At 46.0% G+C, this 24,111-nt stretch overlaps 1 protein-coding gene and 1 long non-coding RNA gene across 2 annotated transcripts in view; one reads left to right on the top strand and one right to left on the bottom strand.

Annotated features, from left to right (window-relative positions):
* The window catches only part of LOC141099802 (sodium-dependent neutral amino acid transporter B(0)AT3-like), a 1,161,745-nt gene that overhangs the window by 628,689 nt on the left and 508,945 nt on the right, over positions 1-24,111 (top strand). The gene's annotated exons all lie outside the window — the stretch shown is intronic.
* Positions 17,976-18,473, bottom strand: LOC141099709 (uncharacterized). Its single transcript, XR_012234506.1, has 3 exons — positions 18,386-18,473; positions 18,261-18,292; positions 17,976-18,170 (listed from the first exon to the last, which is right to left on the bottom strand). It is a non-coding gene; the product is annotated as an uncharacterized lncRNA (long non-coding RNA).

Genomic DNA, 24,111 nt, shown 5'->3' with positions numbered 1-24,111 from the left:
TTATCACCCCCTTAGTTAGGGAAAAATAATAAAATAAAAAAAATGTATTTATTTCCATTAGGGTTAGGGCTAGGGTTAGGGCTAGGGGTGTGTTGGGGTAGGGTTGGGGTAGGGTTAGGGCTAGGGTTAGGGCTAGGGCTAGGGTTAGGGCTAGGGTTAGGGCTAGGGTTAGGGGCGTGTTGGGGTTCGGGTTGGAGTTAGAATTGGGGGTTTCCACTGTTTGGGCACATCAGGGGCTCTCCAAATGCAACATGGCGTCTGATCTCAATTCCAGCCAATTCTGAGTTGAAAAAGTCAAAGGGAAGGTGAAGGGAAGGTGCTCCTTCCCTTCCAAGCTCTGCTATGCGCCCAAACAGTGTTTTACCCCCACATGTAGGGTAGCAGCCTACTCAGGACAAATTGCAAAACAATTTTTGGGGTCCAATTTCTCCTGTTACCCTTAGGAAAATAAAAAATTGGGGGCAAAAATATCATTTTTGTGGAAAAAAATGATTTTTTTATTTTCACATCCGAGTGTTATAAACTTCTGTGAAGCACTTGGGGGTTCAAAGTGCTCACCACACATCTAGATAAGTTCCGTGGGGGGTCTAGTGTCCAAAATGGGGTCACTTGTGGGGAGTTTCAATAGTTTAGGTACATCAGGGGCTCTCCAAACGCACATGACACCCGCAGACCATTCCATCAAAGTCTGCATTCCAAAACGTCACTGATTCCCTTCCGAGCCCCGACGTGTGTCCATACAGTAGTTTTCTCCCACATATGGGGTGTCAGCGTACTCAGGACAAATTGGACAACAACTTTTGGGGTCCAATTTCTCCTGGTACCCTTGGGAAAATAAAAAAATGGTGACTAAAAGATCATGTTTGTGGAAAAAATACGAATTTTTTATTTTCACGCCCGGGCGTTGTAAACTTCTGTGAAGCACTGGGGGGTCAAAGTGCTCACCTCACATATAGATAAGTTCCTTAGGGGGTCTAGTTTACAAAATGGTGTCATTTGTGGGGGGTTTCCACTGCTTAGGTACATTAGGGGCTCTCCAAAGGCAACATGACACCCGCAGACCATTCCATCAAAGTCTGCATTCCAAAACGTCACTACTTCCCTTCCGAGCCCCGACGTGTGCCCATACAGTAGTTTTCTCCCACATATGGGGTAGCAGCGTACTCAGGACAAATTGGACAACAACTTTTGGGGTCCAATTTCTCCTGGTACCCTTGGGAAAATAAAAAAATGGTGACTAAAAGATCATGTTTGTGGAAAAAATACGAATTTTTTATTTTCACGCCCGGGCGTTGTAAACTTCTGTGAAGCACTGGGGGGGTCAAAGTGCTCACCACACATCTAGATAAGTTCCTTGGGGGGTCTAGTTTACAAAATGGTGTCATTTGTGGGGGGTTTCCACTGTTTAGGTACATTAGGGGCTCTCCAAAGGCAACATGACACCCGCAGACCATTCCATCAAAGTCTGCATTCCAAAACGTCACTACTTCCCTTCCGAGCCCCGACGTGTGCCCATACAGTAGTTTTCTCCCACATATGGGGTAGCAGCGTACTCAGGACAAATTGGACAACAACTTTTGGGGTCCAATTTCTCCTGGTACCCTTGGGAAAATAAAAAAATGGTGACTAAAAGATCATGTTTGTGGAAAAAATACGAATTTTTTATTTTCACGCCCGGGCGTTGTAAACTTCTGTGAAGCACTGGGGGGTCAAAGTGCTCACCACACATCTAGATAAGTTCCTTGGGGGGTCTAGTTTACAAAATGGTGTCATTTGTGGGGGGTTTCCACTGTTTAGGTACATTAGGGGCTCTCCAAAGGCAACATGACACCCGCAGACCATTCCATCAAAGTCTGCATTCCAAAACGTCACTACTTCCCTTCCGAGCCCCGACGTGTGCCCATACAGTAGTTTTCTCCCATATATGGGGTATCAGCATACTCAGGACAAATTGGACAACAACTTTTGGGGTCCAATTTCTCCTGGTACCCTTGGGAAAATAAAAAAATGGTGACTAAAAGATCATGTTTGTGGAAAAAATACGAATTTTTTATTTTCACGCCCGGGCGTTGTAAACTTCTGTGAAGCACTGGGGGGGTCAAAGTGCTCACCACACATCTAGATAAGTTCCTTAGGGGGTCTAGTTTCCAAAATGGTGTCATTTGTGGGGGGTTTCCACTGTTTTGGTACATCAGGAGTTTTCCAAACGCGACATGGTGTCCGATCTCAATTCCAGCCAAAAACGTCAAATGGCGCTGCTTCCCTTCCGAGCTCTGCCATGCGCCCAAATAGTGGTTTACCCCCACATGTGGGGTATCAGCGTACTCAGGACAAATTGCACAATAACTTTTAGGGTCCTGTTACCCTTGGAAAAATAAGAATTGAGGGTGAAAAGATCATTTTTGTGGAAAAAATATGATTTTTTAATTGTATGGCTTTATGTTATAAACTTCTGTGAAGCCCATGGGGGTTCAAAGTTCTCACCACACGTCTAGATAAGTTCCTTAGGGGGTCTAGTTTCCAAAATGGTGTCATTTGTGGGGGGTTTCCACTGTTTTGGTACATCAGGGGTTTTCCAAACGCGACATGGTGTCCGATCTCAATTCCAGCCAAAAACGTCAAATGGCGCTGCTTCCCTTCCGAGCTCTGCCATGCGCCCAAATAGTGGTTTACCCCCACATGTGGGGTATCAGCGTACTCAGGACAAATTGCACAATAACTTTTAGGGTCCTGTTACCCTTGGAAAAATAAGAATTGAGGGTGAAAAGATCATTTTTGTGGAAAAAATATGATTTTTTAATTGTATGGCTTTATGTTATAAACTTCTGTGAAGCCCATGGGGGTTCAAAGTTCTCACCACACATCTAGATGAGTTCCTTAGGGGGTCTATTTTCCAAAATGGTGTCATTTGTGGGGGGTTTCCACTGTTTTGGTACATCAGGGGTTTTCCAAACGCGACATGGTGTCCGATCTCAATTCCAGCCAAAAACGTCAAATGGCGCTGCTTCCCTTCCGAGCTCTGCCATGCGCCCAAATAGTGGTTTACCCCCACATGTGGGGTATCAGCGTACTCAGGACAAATTGCACAATAACTTTTAGGGTCCTGCTACCCTTGGGAAAATGAAAATTGGGGTGAAAAGATCATTTTTGTGGAAAAAATATGATTTTTTAATTGTACCGCTGTACGTTATAAACTTCTGTAAAGCCCTTGTGGGTTCAAAGTTCTCACCACATATCTAGATAAGTTCCTTGGGGGGTCTAGTTTCCAAAATGGGGTCACTTGTAGGGGGTTTCCACTGTTTAGGTACATCAGGGACTCTCCAAACGTGACATGGCGTCCAATCTGAATTCCAGCCAATTTTGCATTGAAAAAGTCAAACGGCGCTCCTTCCATTCTGAGCTCTGCCATGCGCCGAAACAGTCGTTCCCCCCCCACATATCAGGTATCTGCGTACTCAGGACAAATTGCACAATAACTTTTGCAGTTCAATTTCTCCTGTTACCCTTGGTAAAATAAAAAAAATTGAACCTGAAGTATTTTTTTTATGAAAAAAAGTTAGATGTTCATTTTTTTTTAAATATTCAAAAAAATTCCTGTGACGCACCTAAAGGGTTAATAAACTTCTTGAATGTGGTTTTGAGCACCTTAAGGGGTGCAGTTTTTAGAATGGTGTCACTTTTGGGTATTTTCTATCATATAGACCCCTCAAAGTGGCTTCAAATGTGATGTGGTCCTAAAAATAAAATGGTGTTGTAAAAATGAGAAATCGCTGGTCAACTTTTAACCCTTATAACTTCCTAACAAAAAAAAATTTTGGTTCCAAAATTGTGCTGATGTAAAGTAAACATGTGGGAAATGTTAGTTATCAAGTTTTTTGTGTGCCGTATCTCTGTGATTTAAGGGCATAAAAATTCAAAGTTGGAAAATTGCGAAATTTTCAAAATTTTCGCCAAATTTCCGTTTTTCTCACAAATAAACGCAAGTTATTTGAATGAAATGTTACCACAAACATGAAGTACAATATGTCACGAGAAAACAATGTCAGAATCACCGGTATCCATGGAAGCGTTCGAGAGTTATGACCTCATAAAGGTACAGTGGTCAGAATTGTAAAAATTGGCCCGGTCATGAACGTGCAAACCACCCTTGGGGGTGAAGGGGTTAAACACTATTTCCAGCTCAGGAGAGGGAGGCCACACTCCAGCTTACACAGAATGCAAAAATACAAAGAAAAAAGCACACAAATTGAGCTTGGTTTGAGTTGGTATACATGCAGCATATAAGCGCATGTTCAAATTGGCTATAAAGCATACAAAACCTACAAAAGACAAAATGAAAAAACCCTGCTGTAATCTAATATAAAATACTCAATGTGGATGTGTATGTATGTATGTATGTATGTATGTGTGTGTGTGTGTGTGTGTGTATGTCCGAGATTGGCATCCGCACCGTCGCAGCTACAGCCATTAAATTTGGCACAGTCACACGTCTGGACACCGAGAGCATCATAGGCTATGTTGTGAGGCGAAATTTTAACCCCCCGCGTTCCAATTCACCAAACAATTTTGCCCCTATCTACATAATGGGGAAAAAGTGAAAGGAAAAGTGTTGGAGGCAAATTGACAGCTGCCAGATGTGAACAAGGGGGACTTAAAGAATGAGAGCGATGGCGCCAAACAGTATATATCGTACAGTTGCTAAGGTGGGGCCCTGACATGGGATACTCACAACACAGGGGGATATGAACACACACACAAAATGCGCCTCACACTACCACGTGCTTCAACACATATACCACCCTCAGCACACATTTCACCACACATACACCAACCTCGCCACATAAAAGTCGAAACACAAAAGTCGCCACTCAAAACTCGTCAAGCTGTCCCAGAGCTGTTTACAAGATGAAAAATGAGCTGTGATTGGTTGCTATCAGCAACAGTTTTCTTTGTAGACAGTTGTGGTAACTGAGGTCTATTATTCTTATCATTTCTTTGGTGTTATCGTCCTTCTGTGAAGCTGGAAATAACACAATTTATTACCGTGCCAACACAGACCACCCTCTGACACAGATTGCAGGGGTGAGCCCAATATCACACAGGATAGGATTAGATACACAGCTCAGCAGTCAGTATCACACAGGATAGGATTAGATACACAGCTCAGCAGTCAGTATCACACAGGATAGGATTAGATACACGGCTCAGCAGACAGTATCACACAGGATAGGATTAGATACACAGCTCAGCAGTCAGTATCACACAGGATAGGATTAGATACACGGCTAAGCAGTCAGTATCACACAGGATAGGATTAGATACACAGCTCAGCAGTTAGTATCACACAGGATAGGATGAGATACACGGCTCAGCAGGCAGTATCACATAGGATAGAATTAGATACGCAGCTCAGCACACAGTATCACACAGAATAGTATTAGATACATGGCTCAGTACACAGTATCACACGGGATAGGATTGGATACACGGCTCGGCAGTCAGTATCACACAGGATAGGGTTAGATACATGGCTCAGCAGTCAGTATCACACAGAATAGGATTAGATACACGGCTCAGCAGTCAGTATCACACAGGATAGGATTAGATACACGGCTCAGCAGTCAGTATCACACAGGATAGGATTAGATGCACGGTTTTTATGTGCAATATAATCATTATAATTTGTTATAACTAACCACAGTTGGTTACTATGCCCAGGCAATGCCGGGCTCTTCAGCTAGTTAAATAAATAAAAAGCAAAAAGTGTATTTAAGTAATTCAGAGTTCTTAGTAATACTGTATTTGATCAAATATAACATAAAAGCCGTCCCACCATCGACAAGGTGACTCTATGATAGGGGGGGCCCGGTCCTTTTGTCTGCTGTTGTGAGTTCATTCTCTGGTTCACCAGTTGTGAGTTCTCCTTCCAGACTCCCTCTGGTGGTAACAGAAGGTAGTGAGGCTGATTTGATCGGTGGAGATCTGCCACCTGAGAATGAGGATGACGATTGGACCTCAGGAGTCTCAGACTGGATTTAAGACAGCCGACGCCCTATTCAGCTGCTGGTGATTCCTTCTGGCTTGTCAGCTCTTGGTTTTCAGCTCTGTTCCAGTCATCTAAAGCTAAGTTTTTCTGCTAATGTTCACACTTAATTTTGTTGGTCTATTCAGTTTTTTGTGTGGTCAGCCAGCCCCGGCTGGAGGCTGTGCTGAATTTCCACTCTTATTTATCAGTATTTTGCCAATTTGCTTTTTGTCCCTTACTAGTTTGGTCTCTTTTTGCTCTGTCTCAGAATATTTCAGAGTGCTGATATAGTGGGAGAAGTCTAGTGACTTCAGGGTTAATTTTGTTATCAGAAGTGCTGGACGTTATTTTTGTAGGGTTTTTTACAGGTTGCAGACAGTGTCTTTCCTTTCCTTTCCTTTCTAGTTAGTTTGGGCCCCATCGTTTTCTCAGCCTATTTTCCTGCCTGTGTTTGTGCCTTCATCTTGTTTCACCCTCAATACATGTGTGGGGGCTAGCTATTCCTTTGGGGTCTGCTCTGGGGCAGTTAGTTTTCCCCTTTTTATGCTTCAGGCTTATTTAGACCTCCGGCTGTGACAAAGCGTCTAGGAACATCGTAGGTACGCTCCACGGCTGCTGCTAGTTGTGTGGTAGGATCAGGGATCTGCAATCTGCATAGTTACCAACTGTCATGATCTCAGTGCGGGTTTGACTCGCACATGTGGGGTTAATGTCTGTAACCAGTGCTGATGACTGGCATTTCTGGGGTTAAAGGTTGTGATCCCGATGCAGGCTTACCTGCACACCTGGGGCTATGATTGTGGCCTCTCCCTGGTTCTGGGGGAGGCTTCTTATAGCCTCAGGATGCTCCCATCCCTGTCAGTTATACTTTCGCCCTTGGCATTGTGTGGTGACCCCTGAGTGTGTTTGTGCTGTGTTCTGGTTACTTGATTCTCTGTGTATGACTCGGTCTGTTCTCTGGATATCGCTTTGGATTCTGCCTGGTACCTTATATGTCTGTTTGGTTTAGATCTCTGCTTGGCCCTGATTATCCGCTCTGTCTCATCCCTGGTACTGTACTGTGATCCTGTGTATGATCTTTGGCTTTGTCTGACCTCCCGTCTGTTTATCCCTCCTGTGCCTCGTTTGCCCGTGCTGTTGTGACCTCCGTTTTGCCTGACTCTGAGTTGTTGTATGGTGTCCTGTCATATCTGAAAGCAGGACGCTAAGCCACGCCCCCTTGCAGTCACATGACCATAGGTCCTGTGCAAGCGTGTTCATTTTCAGTGTCCGCAGGTCCCATGCCTCTTTACTTTCCAGCACTGCTTCTGTACTCAGGACAAGCGCACTGGCTCTATGAGCAAGTGTATTGCGGTGTTCCTGACATTATAACTGACCGTTTCAGTTTTTTTTTTTTCTGAAGAAAAAAAAAAAAGTGTGTTATCCTCATGGATCCCATACAAGCCTTGTCTGATCAGGTCAAGCACCTGACCCAAATGTTCCATAAGCTCAATGTGGAACAACGTACGATGGCCCAAACCCAGCAACAGTTGGTGGTTACTGTGCAGGGGGCTGTCGATGCAGGGGATTCTGGTTCTGGGGGTAAGGATGTGTCATTAGCGTCCCCCGAATCTCCGGTCAAATTACCAGACCTTTTCTCAGGGGATAAAAAGGAGTTCAGGTCTTTCAGAGAAGGATGCAAGCTTTCTTTTTCTCCAAGGCCCCGCTCCTCCGGGGATGAGTTCCAGAGGGTGGGGGTCATTATTTCCCTACTTCGGGGGGCTCCGCAAGCATGAGCTTTCTCTCTGTCTTCCTCTGCTCCTGAACGTATGTCAGTGAATGCATTCTTTGAGGCCCTCGGGCACATTTATGATGAACCTGACCGAGTGCGATTGGCAGAGGACATGTTGATGAGTGTCTGTCAGGGGAAACACTCAGCTGAGTGGCTTTGTTCTGAGTTCCGCCGCTTGGCGGCAGAGGTCTCTTGGAGCGACGCCGCACTCCGAGGACTCTTTCGCAGAGGCTTGTCCGAGCGGCTGCAGGATGCCTTGGCGTTACATCCCCCACCTAACTCTCTCAAGGACGCCATTACCCAGGCCCCCCGGATGGACCGCAGGCTGCGGGCCAGAGGGGTGATGCAGGTGGATACTCCATTATTCCCCAGTGGAAAAGAGACTGCCCCTGAGCCCATGGATGTAGGCACCCTTTCCCTGAAGGATACGGAGAGGAAAAGCCGGAAGGACAAGCAGTTATGTTTTTACTGCGTTAAAACGGGACATTGGAAAAGGGAGTGCCCGAATTGCCCGTCTTCAAACCCGGTCGGCGGGAAACGACTAGGTCTGGGTAGCCAACGGGGAGGCTGCTCAGACCCTCAGGTACCATTTTCCTTGTTTTCTAAAGTAGTACTGCCTGTGGAACTGTTTGTGGATGGTAGTTCTTTTTCCTCTACAGCCTTCGTGGACTGCGGATCATCTATTAATCTTATTGACTCCCAATTGGTCACACACTGCAAGATAGGGACAGTTAGGCTCAAGGTTCCGATCAAGGTGATGGCCATTGACTCATCTCCCCTCACTAAGGAGGGAATTTGCTTTATGTTTGATGTGTTTTCGCTCAGAGTGGGCGCTACTCATGTGGAAAACATAAGTTGTTTTGTGCTGGACAATCTACCTGCAGGGTTGGTGTTGGGCATGCCCTGGTTACAACACCATAACCCAGTTATTAACTGGAAAACGGGGGGAGATTGTACAATGGGGGTTTAATGATTTTGAGCTATGTGATAAATCTGCACTGCTGGTTGAACCTGTTAAATCTGTGTCTGTATCATCTGTCCAGCTGGAAGGTATTCCGGAATGCCTGAAGGACTTCGAAGATGTATTCTCCGAAAGCGAGGCCGAGACGTTACCGCCACATAGACCCTTTGACTGCGCTATTGAGCTGGTCCCGGGGGCTAAATTACCCAAAGCCCGTCTGTTTAATTTGTCCGGTCCTGAGCGCTTGGCTATGAAGGAGTACATTACTGAAAGGCTGCGCAAAGGACACATACGTCCTTCAGTCTCACGTGTGGCGGCAGGTTACTTTTTTGTAAAGAAAAAAGATGGCGGGTTACGTCCCTGTCTCGACTTCCGGGAGCTTAATCAAATTACTGTACGGAATACGTACCCCCTTCCGTTGATTCCCGATTTATGTAACCAACTATCAGGAGCAAAGTGGTTTTCTAAACTGGACCTTCGGGGGGCATATAATTTGATAAGGGTCCGAGAGGGGGATGAATGGAAAACCGCGTTCCTCACGACCGAGGGACTATTTGAAAATTTAGTCATGCCGTTTGGTCTTACCAACGCCCCTGCCATATTTCAGAATTTCATCAACGTAGTATTCTCGGATCTCATTGGTCGTTTTGTTGTTATCTACTTAGATGATATTTTGATATATTCCCCCGACAAGTATTCTCATTTGGAACATGTACGAACTGTGCTCCACAGGCTGAGAGAAAATCATTTGTATGCCAAATTGGAGAAATGTGTATTCTGTGTACAAGAGATGTCCTTTTTGGTGTTAATTGTATCCGGTGAGGGTTTTCGCATGGACCCCAAGAAGGTGCAGGCCATTGCGGATTGGGTGCAACCCCGAGATCTTAAGGGTCTTCAGCGCTTCTTGGGGTTCGCCAATTATCACCGCAAATTTATCCGGGGGTTTTCGCAAGTGGTCAAACCTCTCACGGATCTAACATGCAAAGGTGCGGATGTGAGAAATTGGTCCTCGCTCGCAAAAGAGGCCTTTGCGACGCTGAAAAAATGTTTTATGTCTGCTCCTGTGTTAGTGCAGCCAGATCCGTCCAAACCATTCGTCGTGGAAGTGGACGCCTCTGAGGTGGGGGTGGGGGCGGTGTTGTCCCAAGGGCCTGCCACTCTAACCAACCACAGGCCATGTGCTTTCTTTTCCAAGAAGTTCTCTACTGCGGAAAGAAATTACGACGTAGGCAATAGAGAGCTTCTTGCGGTCAAATTGGCGTTTGAAGAATGGAGGCACTTTTTGGAGGGGGCCAGTCACCCGGTTACGGTGATCACGGATCACAAAAATTTGTCGTACATTGAGTCTGCTAAAAGACTAACGCCCAGACAAGCCCGTTGGTCACTTTTTTTTTCCCGTTTTCAGTTTACGATTGCATTTCGTCCAGGGTCTAAGAATGTCAAGGCTGACGCCTTATCACGCAGTTTTCAGCCGGTGTCGCCCCCTGAGCCACCGTTCTTCATTCTTCACCCTGGGGTTGTGATAGCAGAGGTCTCATCTGAATTGGAACGGGAGATTCAGGGGGCCCAGTCGCAGGCCTTGTCGGCCAAGACGGAGGGGAAGTTGTTTGTCCCAGAGCAACTTCGCCTGAAACTCTTGCAGGAGTTCCATGAATCCAAGCTGAGTGCTCACCCTGGTATTTCAGCCACACTTCTGGCGGTGGCTAGGATCTTATGGTGGCCTACCCTTGGTTCGGACATAAAAAAATTCATTGCTGGTTGTGGGGTCTGCGCTCGTTCTAAAAGCTCTCATAGCCGGCCGGCAGCGGAGCTGATACCCTTGGCAGTGCCCGAAAGGCCATGGACTCACTTATCCATGGATTTTGTTACCAATCTCCCTCCATATAAAGGTAATACAGTGGTATGGGTAGTGGTGGACAGGTTTTCTAAGCAGGCTCATTTCGTACCCCTGTCCGCACTACCGTCAGCTGAGACGTTGTCCAGGTTGTTTGTGCAGCATGTGATCCGGTTGCATGGGGTACCCCTGAATGTGGTGTCTGATCGTGGTGTGCAGTTTGTGGCTAAGTTTTGGTGTGCTTTCTGCAAAAAATTAGGTATGTCTCTGTCCTTTTCATCTGCATACCATCCTGAGAGCAATGGGCAGACGGAGCGCACTAACCAGTCCCTGGAACAGATCCTCAGATGTCTAACCTCTGCTAGACCTCCCCTTGAGAAAGCCGTGGCGAAACGTGTGTCGGGGTCGAACGGGTTGTCCCCCTCCTTCACAGCAATATTATGGGTGAGTGACTATGGCAGCTGGGTACTGGGCATGATTTTTGTATTCACCGACTAACCTTTTTATGGAAGTACATGCTGCTGTCTTCTAAGGTATTTGTTACCGATGTTATATATTTTCGTGGGGCCATTTATTGCCAGTCATTGACTGTTGCATTTATTATCTTAGCAATTTTCATGTGTTATGACCTCAATTATGTATGTGGTCCTTATGGCCCATTGTCACTCTGTTTGTAGGTAGGGGTGATTACCCTTTTTTTCACCTCAAATGTAATTATGAATGTTTGATATTCTCTTTTAATGTGATTAAATAAAGATTGTTCTTATTTTTTTCACACTTTTGCTGTGGCTTATGGTTACTCAATTCCTTTCTTCTAATTGAAACCTTTTGAAGCAGTCCGGGGAGACTCCGAGTCTGCTGCTTCTCCTGTTTTGGTCGAGGGGCAGGTAGAGTATGAGGTTGGTCATATCGTAGATTCCAGGTTGGTACGGCGGTCGGTACAGTACCTGGTTCATTGGAAGGGGTATGGACCGGTCCTGGGTACCGGCCCGGTTGACGCATGCTGATCGCCTGGTACGGGCTTTCCATGCTAAGTACCCGGGCAAGCCTGGGGGTCCAGAGGCCCCCCGTTGAGAGGGGGGTACTGTCATGATCTCAGTGCGGGTTTGACTTGCACACGTGGGGTTAATGTCTGTAACCAGTGCTGATGACTGGCATTTCTGAGGTTAAAGGTTGTGATCCCGATGCAGGCTTACCTGCACACCTGGGGCTATGATTGTGGCCTCTCCCTGGTTCTGGGGGAGGCTTCTTAAAGCCTCAGGACGCTCCCATCCCTGTCAGTTAAACTTTCGCCCTTGGCATTGTGTGGTGACCCCTGAGTGTGTTTGTGCTGTGTTCTGGTTACTTGATTCTCTGTGTATGACTCGGTCTGTTCTCTGGATATCGCTTTGGATTCTGCCTGGTACCTTATATGTCTGTTTGGTTTAGATCTCTGCTTGGCCCTGATTATCCGCTCTGTCTCATCCCTGGTACTGTACTGTGATCCTGTGTATGATCTTTGGCTTTGTCTGACCTCCCGTCTGTTTATCCCTCCTGTGCCTCGTTTGCCCGTGCTGTTGTGACCTCCGTTTTGCCTGACTCTGAGTTGTTGTATGGTGTCCTGTCATATCTGAAAGCAGGACGCTAAGCCACGCCCCCTTGCAGTCACATGACCATAGGTCCTGTGCAAGCTTGTTCATTTTCAGTGTCCGCAGGTCCCGTGCCTCTTTACTTTCCAGCACTGCTTCTGTACTCAGGACACGCGCACTGGCTCTATGAGCAAGTGTAGTGCGGTGTTCCTGACACCAACCTCTCTGGTTTTCTGTGACTTAGCTTGTTTTGCTTTTTTCTCCTCAGTGACCCATTCATAACAATCTGCCCTTATTCACACACTGACGTCAACTTTGACACATGAAAGGTTTTTAATATTAGACAGTGTAGGACCACCCCCATCACAGAGTCACCTTGTCGATGGTGTGACGGCTTTTATGCTATATTTGATCAAATACAGGATTACTAAGAACTCTGAATTACTTAAATGCACTTTTGCTTTTAATTTATTTAATTACAGGAGCATTTTTCTCATTTTGTCTTTTGTAGGTTTTGTATGCTTTATGGCCTACGTGAACATGCGCTTCTATGCTGCATGTATACCAACTCAAACCAAGCTCAATTTTTGTGTTTTTTTCTTTAAGATTAGCAGGATGCACCCAATCAAGAATCAATTTGAAGCAGAAACCATTAACCAGATGCATATGAAAACCTTCAGCAGAAACCAAATGGCCCAAAAGCTGAATCTGCTATACTACAAACATTCACAATTTTCTCTAGTTTGGCAAATAAATGATTGTCACAAAGAACCTGAAGCACCATCGAACAAGCTTCCGATGCTTCTCACGAGAACCTGAGTAGATCAAAATATCATCCAAGTATATCACCAGAAATCTACCCACCAAAGAAGAAAAAATACCATTTATGAAGTTTTGAAATACAGCAGGAGCATTGGTCAAGTCGAATGGAATCACCAATTCACAAAGTGACCCTCGGGAGTATTGAAGGCAGTCTTCCACTATCACCTTGGTGAACACATATAAGGTTATATGCCCCTCTCTGATCCAGTTTAGAAAACCACCTGTCTGCCGCTAAACAGATCAGAAATAAGAGGTAATGGATATGAGTTACGTGCAGGTGCCTTATTAATCTCTTTAAAATCCAAACAAGGACGCAATCCTCCATCTTTTTTCTTAACAAAGAAAAACCACATGGCAATTGGTAAGGTAGAAGGCCTAATTTGACCACTGGAGAGACTCTTTTGAAAGGCCTCTCTTTCTGGTAGAGAGAGATTAAACAATTGGAATTTAAGAAATTAGGACCTTGGGGTAAATTCAGTAGCACAATCTTTGACCTTTGCCTGGGGGAAGAAGTTCATTTTTAGTCTCACAAAACATATCCTCAAAATCATGAATAAAATCTGGAATAAAAGATTTTATGAATGCCAGGGATTTAGACAAACAATTGGAAAGACAAAAATTCTCCCAAGACTTAGCCTCGTTTCACCAACCAGGGCTTACTCAACACAACTTTGTCTGGTAATGAAGGAAAGACCATGCAAGACATAGATTCTGTATGTAACACTCCAACTCTCATGAACATATTTTCAACTTTGGAAGTAATGTGATTTTAGGTAAGAGCAGAATTTTCAATTGCTGATACTTGAATAGGATGATGTAGAGTTGACACTGTGTACCCACACTCTATAGAAAAATCACTGTCAATGAGACCTAAGGTGCAATCTGAGTCAACAAATGCATAGGTACTCAAGATTTGGTAACCAAAGAAACTTGTAGAAAACTGCCAGTAACATGCAGTACAGATAATTTCAAACTATTAAGATCAGTATCCTTAGATCTTAATTTAAAACCATCATATCACATATTTTACTTGAGAGACTCAGGCAGAATTGGCTTTGAAGAGCTGAGTCATTTCAGGAGATCTCCACTGCACTTTACAATTTGCCTGAACCAACCTACGGATCATTGTTTCAGCATCCGCAATTTTATCTGGGTCTTCACAAATGAGTCCCAGAACAGAGAGAAAACATCAAGAGAGGAAAACACTGGAGAATCCTTAGACAAAGAAAATGCCTAAGTGTGAGGATCTCCATGAAGCAACTACAAAACAATACCCACACATTGACCCCCCAGACGAGGTAGGACAGAGACAAAAATACAATTTACATGATGTAAAAAGATGAAAACCTTTCTTTGTCCTTGACAAAACAGTCCAGTAGTTTTATCTTATGCTCAGATGACTGATTAGGGTGGAGTAGAAACTGCAGAGTGGTGGAAAATGCAAGCTGTTGTTGCTGTTTGATGTCTGCCACTTCCAAAGACAAAGTCCACAATGCGCGCTCAGAGTGTCCATTATGACTTTTCTGCACACAGCAAATGGAGTGGGATAGTAATAATAATGCCAAAGCACATTCACACAAGTAATGTACAAACTAGGAAGACAAATACCTGAACCTGACAGGTCGCTGTTCAGAGTAGGAAAATCTCTTCTCTGTCCCTGGTCTGTTCCTGCCTGACCACGGAGGTTGGCAGTGTAAGATAATGTAATGGTGCCCCACTTGACTGCAGTTTACCCTGAATGTCCTTAGCAGCTCCTAGGACTGCTAGAGTAGCAGTTCCCTAAGGAATAAAGGAATCACACACAAAACTACTGAAGCCAACACAAACTACAACAAAGTGAATGAATCCAACAAAGTCTATAACCAGCAGGTAACAGCAGTAGAGGAAGTGTGAAAGAAGTATAGAATTATAAAAGATATTATAGTTTTAGTGAGGTAACTAGTAAGGCTGTGTCAGCATGATTGTCTCTAAGGGCCCCGTCACACATAGCGACGCACCAGCGATCCCGACAACGATATGACCTTGTCAGGATCGCTGGTGTGTCGCTACATGATCGCTGGTGAGCTGCCAAACAGGCAGCTTCACCAGCGATCAGCACCAACGACATGAGGGTAACAAGTGACGCACGTCGCTTAGTTACCCACTGTTCACCTTAGTTACCAGCGCGCTGGTGCAGGGAGCTGGTAACCAAGGTAACCAAGGTATACATCGGGTTTCTAAGCGGCGCGCAGCACTTGGAAACCCGATGTGTACCTTGGTTACCTGCTCTCTGCACCAGCGCGCTGGTAACTAAGGTAAACAGAGGGTTTCTAAGCGCTGCACGCCGCTTAGAAACCCTCTGTTTACCTTAGTTACCAGCTCCTGCTCGCCGATCAAAAAAATGTCCTGGCCATTCCAGGACCATCAGCGATAACCAGCAGGGGGGCCGGTCGCTGTGTGGGGAGGAGGACTCCCAGGCAGTGACCGGGCAGGTACCCAGGGGACCGCCATCAGGGTTCCTGAGGGAACGATACTGGGAGGACAGTAAAGGGAGAGACTTGACTGAAGTTGTCAGGGAAAAAGGGGGCGGGACAAGGATAAAAGGAGCAGGGGGCGCGCTGAAGTGGCAGTTGGGAGAGAGTGTGACAGGAGGCAGGAAGCCGGGTGACTTGGAGGGACACAGACAGGAGCCTGTGAGGAGAATACTGCGCACTCACCGACAAGAGAGATGTGAGAGACTTTTACCGGAGGCCACTTCCTGCCCCCGTTCGCAGAGAGACACGCCCGCCGCCCCCCGCCTTTGTGAGACAGATCCCTTACATCAGATCGCGGCTGTGACTAGACGTAAAATGGCCACAGAGGCCTGGACACTGCCCCCCGGCCTTCTCCCACCGCGGTGACCCTGTCATCACCGGCCTCATGGGACACCGCCTCGTCCTAGGTGACATTAGAGGCCCATTTCCCGGCTGTGGAGGGACCCTTATCAGAGGACAGCTACTGGTCATTTGGGGAACTGCGTCATTACCGCACCCCACCTACATTGTTTCTTCAGGGCCTGTTGCGCCCCACCGACATCGTTTCTTCAGGGCCTGCTGTGCCCCACCGGCATCGTTCCTTCAGGGCCTGTTGCGCCCCACCATCATCGTTTCTTCAGGGCCTGTTGCGACCCACCGACATTTCTTCTTCAGGGCCTGCTGTGCCCTACCGGCAGCGTTTCTTCAGGGCTTGTTGCGCACCACCATCATCGTTTCTTCAGGGCCTGTCGCACCCCACCGCCATCGTTTCTTCAGGGCCTGTTGTGCCCCACCGCCATCGTTTCTTCAGGGCCTGTGGAGCCCAAATCTTCCCGGGATATTGAGGCATCAAGACAGCCACATCAACGATCTCTAAGCGGCCGCTTCTGCGATCCCGAGTGACGCAAGGAAGGATAAGTGCACTATAACCATAAGTACTATAGTTTGGCCACGTTTTGGCTTTCTACTCCCGTACTAGCCGGGGTACTCCCAGTTTCCTTAGCAAAGTATTGTTTATTCTATTGTGTCCCTGCGAGGACAGATTTGTGTTTACCCCTGTCTGCCTGTTCAGCATAGCCCTAGGGGCTCCAATTTATAAACGTTGATTATACAAGTTATACCCTGTCTCATGTCTCGTCACTGCATCCTGAGAATCTGCTGGTCACTACAGCTGGAAAGTGTCACACACAGCGATCTCGCTGGTGAGATAGCTGTTGCATCACAAAACTTGACGGGGGGGGGGGGGCTTAAGACACAAGCAGATAACATCTGTCCGCTCTAATTGCAGGAACTGAGAACCAAGTGAGGTCTCCTAGGAAAATACTGAGGAGTGTCAAACATGACAACTTGGCTCCTACCCTTACCCTTAGCTTCAAAGAGCTAGCAAATAGTTTGTAACAAGGAAGAATATTTCCTATCCATTGATAGAGAGAAGTGAAGGGGGGGTGCACAGGATATTTGAAATGCCACAACATAGCCAATTATCCATCCACATACAGCAACTTTTAAATGGGCCAATCAAGGTCATCCTGGAAATTTGAGCCTTTGATCCGGACAATAGAAAACTTAAAACTTGGTGTCACAAAGAGATGGTGTTTACATGTGAGGTCTGCCTAAGGGCTGATGTGATCCACAATTTGCTTATTCTTCCCTCAAGGAAAACAGAAGACAACTGTAGATGGAAACATTTAGGCATTTCGGTTATTTATTTCTTTTTATTTTATAACTATTTTGCATACTTGTATGTCATTTTATTGCTACCTTTTTGTATATTTATTTTCTGCACTGTATATTTTTATATTAAAGCTAAAATCTTTAATAAGTTTGATGTTGAATGCTCTAAAAGAAACCATAGCCTTTCAGAGAGTGTGTGACCTTTTGATTGTATGACAGTAACATACAGTGGGTATGGAAAGTATTCAGACCCCTTTAAATTTTTCACTCTTTGTTTCATTGCAGCCATTTGGTAAGTTCAAAAAAGTTCATTTTTTTCTAATTAATGTACATTCTGCACCCCATCTTAACTAAAAAAAACAGAAATATAGAAATTTTTGCAAATTTATTAAAAAAGAAAAACTGAAATATTACATGGTCATATGTATTCAGACCCTTTGCTCAGACACTAATGTTTAAGTCACATGCGGTCCATTTCCTTGTGAGCCTCCTTGAGATGGTTCTACTCCTTCATTGGAGACCAGCTGTGTTTAACCCCTTACTGCCATTGGACGGTATAGTACGTCCGATGGCAGTATCCCCCTGCTTTGATGAGGGCTCCGGCGGTGAGCCCACTTCAAAGCTCGTACATGTCAGCTGTTTTGAACAGCTGACATGTGCCCGCAATACTATGTATAAAGACTTGGCACACACAAGTGAATTCCAATGCAGACAAGTAATTTAATGGAGTACTGTACATACAGACGTTTTGGTCTATGACCTTCATCAATGTACTGTGAATCAAAAGTAACAAAAGTGGTATAATTACATACAGAAATAAGTGTGAAAAATAAGTATATACAAAATGTCTGGGTAGCCAAAATTCAGAATATGATATAATAATGTACAGAGACATCGGACACATTACAGCACGGTGCATATGGTAAAGATCAGGAAACCAGACAATAATGAAGTTCAAGATGCATAAAAAACAGAGAGAGACACATACCAAAGTGTTGTACTGTGACCTCTTAGTGGCTGGGCCTAGGGTAAAGGGAAAATAAGTCTGCTTGTAATAAGCAGGAAGGATCAGTGATAGGTGTATATAATCCAGGAGCTAAGAAGGCTACATACCAATATGTGAGGAGGCACCAAGGGCCGTCTCTCTATAAAAGAGAATGACAATATGCGGCAAAGTAAGGTTACATGCTGAGATGTAAATACTAAAATCATTAAGGGAAGTGCCCATAGTCTCTTACCGTTGCTGAGTGAGCGTTCAGTAAAGCAGGTGAACGCAGTATCCGCCGCGAGTCTGTGGCGCTGTACTGTGAGGAGCGTCATTGTTTATAACCCTAGCCAAGATGGCGGCCTGGCGGAAGTGCGCAAACAGAAGTGGACCGGCGTGCGCTCCACCGATGTCACAATGCGCTCCAGGCTCTAGGAGATGATGGGGAGGGGGGCGTGAACAAGGCACGCCTACCAGGGTGCGCTCATACATACTATTGGATGGGCCAGTTTTCATAGGAATGCAGTATAGTGAGTCTATTGTTATGGTTACTAACACGGCGTTGGAGCAGGAAGTGCCAGAGTGTTAGTATAAAGGCAGTGGATTTTCAGTGCTCAGGAGGAGGTGATTCAAACAATTCAAAGCTGTTGGTTCTGTAATAAAGATAGGTACAATTACTATCAGGGATACAGTATAATTACAGTACAGTTTGATCACATATCAGATTATAGCAATATTATGATAAAAGGAACAACTGCACATCATACTCCTTGTTTAACCCCTTAGGTGCCAGGGTGTTGAGCTCATAAATCCAGTAGGCCTCTCTTCTTTTCAACAAATTAATATGGTTATCTCCCCTGTGTGAAGGATGGATTTGTTCCACAACCTGAAATTTTAGTTGTGCAATTGAATGGCCAGCAGTGATGAAATGATAAGGGATCAGAAGAAGCAACTTTTTACACCGAATGGTGGATTTGTGCTTGGATATCCGATCCCTTATATGCTGTGTAGTTTCACCTACATAAAGTAATCCACAGGGACATTTGATAATGTATACTACAAACGTGCCCGCAATAGGCACGGGTGGAATAGCCATCCACCCGCACCTATCAGCTAGTTAAATGCCACTGTCAAACTCTGACAGCGGCATTTAATGCACGTTGAGGGCAGAGCAGAATCCTGCAGTGTGCAGGCACCGGACCTCTCCTGAAAAATGGAAGAAGTTTGGAACCACCAGAAGTTTTCCTAGACCTGGCCATCCAGCCGAACTGAGCAATCGTGGGAGAAGAGCCTTGGTGAAAGAGGTAAAGAAGAACCCCAAGACCACTGTGGCTGAGCTCCACAGATGCAGTAGGGAGATGGGAAAAAGTTCAACAAAGTCAATTATCACTGCAGCCTTCGACCAGTCAGGCTTTCGTGGCAGAATGGCCAGACGTAAGCCACTCCTCAGTTAAAGACATATGAAAGCCCGCATGGTTTGCTAAAAAACACATGAATGACTCCCAGACTATGAGAAATAAGATTCTATTGTCTGATGAGTAGTGTTGAGCATTCCGATACTGCAAATATCGGGTATTGGCCGATATTCGCTGTATCGAAATTCCGATAAAGAGTACCGATATTTTTTCAATATCGGATACCGGAATCGGAAGTCCCCATAATGCAATGAGCCACTGTTGTGGCTGTGATTGGCTGCTGAAACGATGTCATCATGATGCGCGGTCTGTGCGCATCATGATGAGCAGTCTGTGCCGACTGCGGGGGGCCTGTACCGACTGCGGAGGGCCTGTATGGGCCTGCCGGGGGCTTGTGCCGGCTGCCAGGGGTCTGTACGGGCCTGCCGGGGGCTTGTGCCGGCTGCCGGGGGTCTGTGCGGGCCTGCCGGGGGTCTTGTGTGTGTGCAGGCATCGTCCGATGGGACTACAAGTCCCATCGGGGGATGCCTGCTACAATGACAGTGATTGACACATTAGCCAATGATGGGACAGTAGTAGTCCCATCATCCGGCTAATGTGTTGAATGTAAAACAAAAAAAAAAAATATATATATATATATATATACTACATACATACTACATATATACTACATTCAAACTACATACATACTACATACATACTACATACATGCTACAGACATACAGTACATACTACATTCATACTACATACATACATACTACATATATACTACATTCATACTACATACATACTACATACATACTACATACATACAACATGCTACAGACATACAGTACATACTACATTCATACTACATACTACATTCATACAACATACATACTGCATATTACATACATACTACATATATACTACATTCATACTATGTACATACTACATATACACTACATTCATACAACATACATACATACATACTACATACAGTGCCTACAAGTAGTATTCAACCCCCTGCAGATTTAGCAGGTTTGATAAGATGCAAATAAGTTAGAGCCTTCAAACTTCACACAAGAGCAGGATTTATTAACAGATGCATAAATCTTACAAACCAAAAAGTTATGTTGCTCAGTTAAATTTTAATAAATTTTAAACATACAAGTGTGGGTCAATTATTATTCAACCCCTAGGTTTAATATTTTGTGGAATAACCCTTGTTTGCAATTACAGCTAATAATCGTCTTTTATAAGACCTGATCAGGCCGGCACAGGTCTCTGGAGTTATCTTGGCCCACTCCTCCATGCAGATCTTCTCCAAGTTATCTAGGTTCTTTGGGTGTCTCATGTGGACTTTAATCTTTAGCTCCTTCCACAAGTTTTCAATTGGGTTAAGGTCAGGAGACTGACTAGGCCACTCCAACACCTTGATTTTTTGCCTCTTGAACCAGGCCTTGATTTTCTTGGCTGTGTGCTTTGGGTCGTTGTCTTGTTGAAAGATGAAATGACGACCCATCTTAAGATCCTTGATGGAGGAGCGGAGGTTCTTGGCCAAAATCTCCAGGTAGGCCGTGCTATCCATCTTCCCATGGATGCGGACCAGATGGCCAGGCCCCTTGGCTGAGAAACAGCCCCACAGCATGATGCTGCCACCACCATGCTTGACTGTAGGGATGGTATTCTTGGGGTCGTATGCAGTGCCATCCAGTCTCCAAACGTCACGTGTGTGGTTGGCACCAAAGATCTCGATCTTGGTCTCATCAGACCAGAGAACCTTGAACCAGTCTGTCTCAGAGTCCTCCAAGTGATCATGAGCAAACTGTAGACGAGCCTTGACATGACGCTTTGAAAGTAAAGGTACCTTACGGGCTCGTCTGGAACGGAGACCATTGCAGTGGAGTACGTTACTTATGGTATTGACTGAAACCAATGTCCCCACTGCCATGAGATCTTCCCGGAGCTCCTTCCTTGTTGTCCTTGGGTTAGCCTTGACTCTTCGGACAAGCCTGGCCTCGGCACGGGAGGAAACTTTCAAAGGCTGTCCAGGCCGTGGAAGGCTAACAGTAGTTCCATAAGCCTTCCACTTCCGGATGATGCTCCCAACAGTGGAGACAGGTAGGCCCAACTCCTTGGAAAGGGTTTTGTACCCCTTGCCAGCCTTGTGACCCTCCACGATCTTGTCTCTGATGGCCTTGGAATGCTCCTTTGTCTTTGCCAAGTTAATTACTACATACATACTACATAACTACATATATACTACATTCATACAACATACTGTGAGAATCATGTGGGAATAGTGGATGAGGGCAGGTATATCTCGCCCAGATTCCTTTCCTATGTGGCCTAGTCTGGTCAGTATCGCACCTGCTTACTAATGGATAATGAGAGGGGGATATAAAAGGATGCCAGGTGGTTGTGTGAGTGGCTCAGCCTGGGAACACAGAGAGCCTGTCTGTGTGAGAGACACACATAAGTGGAAGCAGTGCCCACTGCAACTGTGGTTTGGCTGGACGGGAGAAGCCCGCCAGTTGGTAGTTAGGTTGTCCATTGTTTAGTTAGTGCCGGATAGACAAGGATTTGTTTTATGTTTTATTTCCTTTTGCATTGCTTTCACCATTAATAAACCTGACCAGGGTCACTTATACACGAATCCCAGCTCTGCGCCTGAGTTTCATGCTGAACGCACGTGACCTTTGACCCCAGCAAAGGCGATCCCGGAGTGTTTTATCACATTGTGGTGGAGAACGCGGGCATCACGTTGCAAGCATGAGCATGGAGGACGTGGTGAAAGCGCTGGTACAGTCCACCGCCGTCCAGCAAGAAGCTAATCGGGTGATGATGGCCCAGCTGAAGGAGTTGGTGGACATGACAGTTGCCGATCGTTCGCTTCTCCAGCAGGTGGCGCAGCGCTTGGCAAGCTTACCTGAGCTTAACCTGGAAGCCGAGTCGAGAGTGATTCACGTGAGTCGGTACTGGCAGAAAATGACGACCGAAGATGACGTCGAGGCATACCTGACCACGTTTGAACGGACGGCCGTGCGAGAAAAATGGCCGAAGGCACGATGGGCCGGCCTGATTGCCCCGTTTCTTTCCGGTGAGGCCCAAAAGGCTTATTATGACTTAGAGCCTGAAGCCGCGCAGGACTTTGACAAATTGAAAGCTGAGATCTTGGCCCGGCTGGGAGTGACGACCGCTGTCCGTGCACAGAGAGTGCATCAATGGACTTATCAGCCGGATAAACCACCGCGGTCACAGATGTTCGACCTGATCCACGTGACGAAGAAGTGGCTACAACCCGAGGTGCTAACAGCGCCAGAGATAATCCAGAGAGTCGTCATGGACAAGTACCTGAGAGCTCTACCGCCAGCCCTGAGGAAGTGGGTAAGCCATGGAAATCCTACGACGGCATATCAACTGGTGGATCTGGTTGAACGTTACTCCGTGGCGGAAGGACTCCGAGACGACGCTACCCCACCTCGTTCTTCATCATCTCCACGTGGAACCGGTAAGACTGTTCCAGGGAGTAGGGGAGATGGAAAAATCCCTAAGACAGTGAGGGAGGAAAACGGGACTGCCCGCACTGCGAGGCCGAGAGTAACGAACTATGGTCTAAGCAAGGGGCCCGTTAGGTGTTTCCGCTGCCAAGAGATGGGACATATTGCTGCGAACTGTCAGGTCACTACTGAACCCATGCAGTGCGACGTCACAGACTCTAAAAACTGCATGTCTATGGTTGCACGCGTAGTGAGTGTGAATGCCGGTCAAAAGGATGTGGAAAAACACTTGTGTGATTTAACTGTTGATGGCAAAAATGTGGTGGCATTGTTAGACTCGGGAAGTGTGGTGACTCTGGTGAAGGCCAGTCTGGTGTCAGCCCCGACTGGACCATCAGACAAATTTTCTGTAACGTGTGTGCATGGAGACACCTGTTCGTACCTCACCACGGTCATATGCATTACTACTTCCTATGGGTCTGTGCAACATAAAGTGGGACTCGTCCCGGCGTTATTGCATGATGTTATCCTGGGCCGGGATTTTCCCCACTTCTGGCAATTGTGGGAGAATCAGTTGATGCCCTCGGGTAATAGTGTACATGATTCTTCTCCCAGGGAGCGTGTGGGTCCCGAACCTCTGGAAGAGGTCTCCCCGGAAGACTCGGGGGAAGAGTCTGCGGGAAATGACCTGCAGTTCCCGTTTTCAGTCATGGCAGGTGATAATGAGGAGACCGGGGAAGAGGAGGAGGCTGACAGCCGTCCACCTCCCCGTTTGCCGGATTTAGAAGTTCAGAAAGATGACTTCCAAAGCGAGCAAATAAAGGATCCTACCCTTTCTCAGGCTAGGACGAATGTAAAAGTGATAAATGGGGTACCCGTAGAACCTGGCTCTAGGCTGGCATATCCTTACATGGTTCTGGAGAATGATTTACTCTATCAGATAGAGAAAAAGGGGGAAGATACGGTGCAACTATTAGTCGTGCCAAAACCCTACCGGCGGCAGGTGCTGGACCTGGCCCACGGACATGTTATGGGAGGTCACCTGGGAGTCCAGAAAACCACCGAAAGGATATTACACTGTT

The sequence above is a fragment of the Dendrobates tinctorius genome, unplaced genomic scaffold (assembly GCF_039654945.1).
Source record: "Dendrobates tinctorius isolate UK_male_01 unplaced genomic scaffold, ASM3965494v1 ptg000102l, whole genome shotgun sequence".
Classification (NCBI taxonomy): domain Eukaryota; kingdom Metazoa; phylum Chordata; class Amphibia; order Anura; family Dendrobatidae; genus Dendrobates; species Dendrobates tinctorius.
The sequence above is the reverse complement of the archived record's forward strand: the minus strand, read 5'-3'. Positions and strand labels throughout refer to the sequence as shown.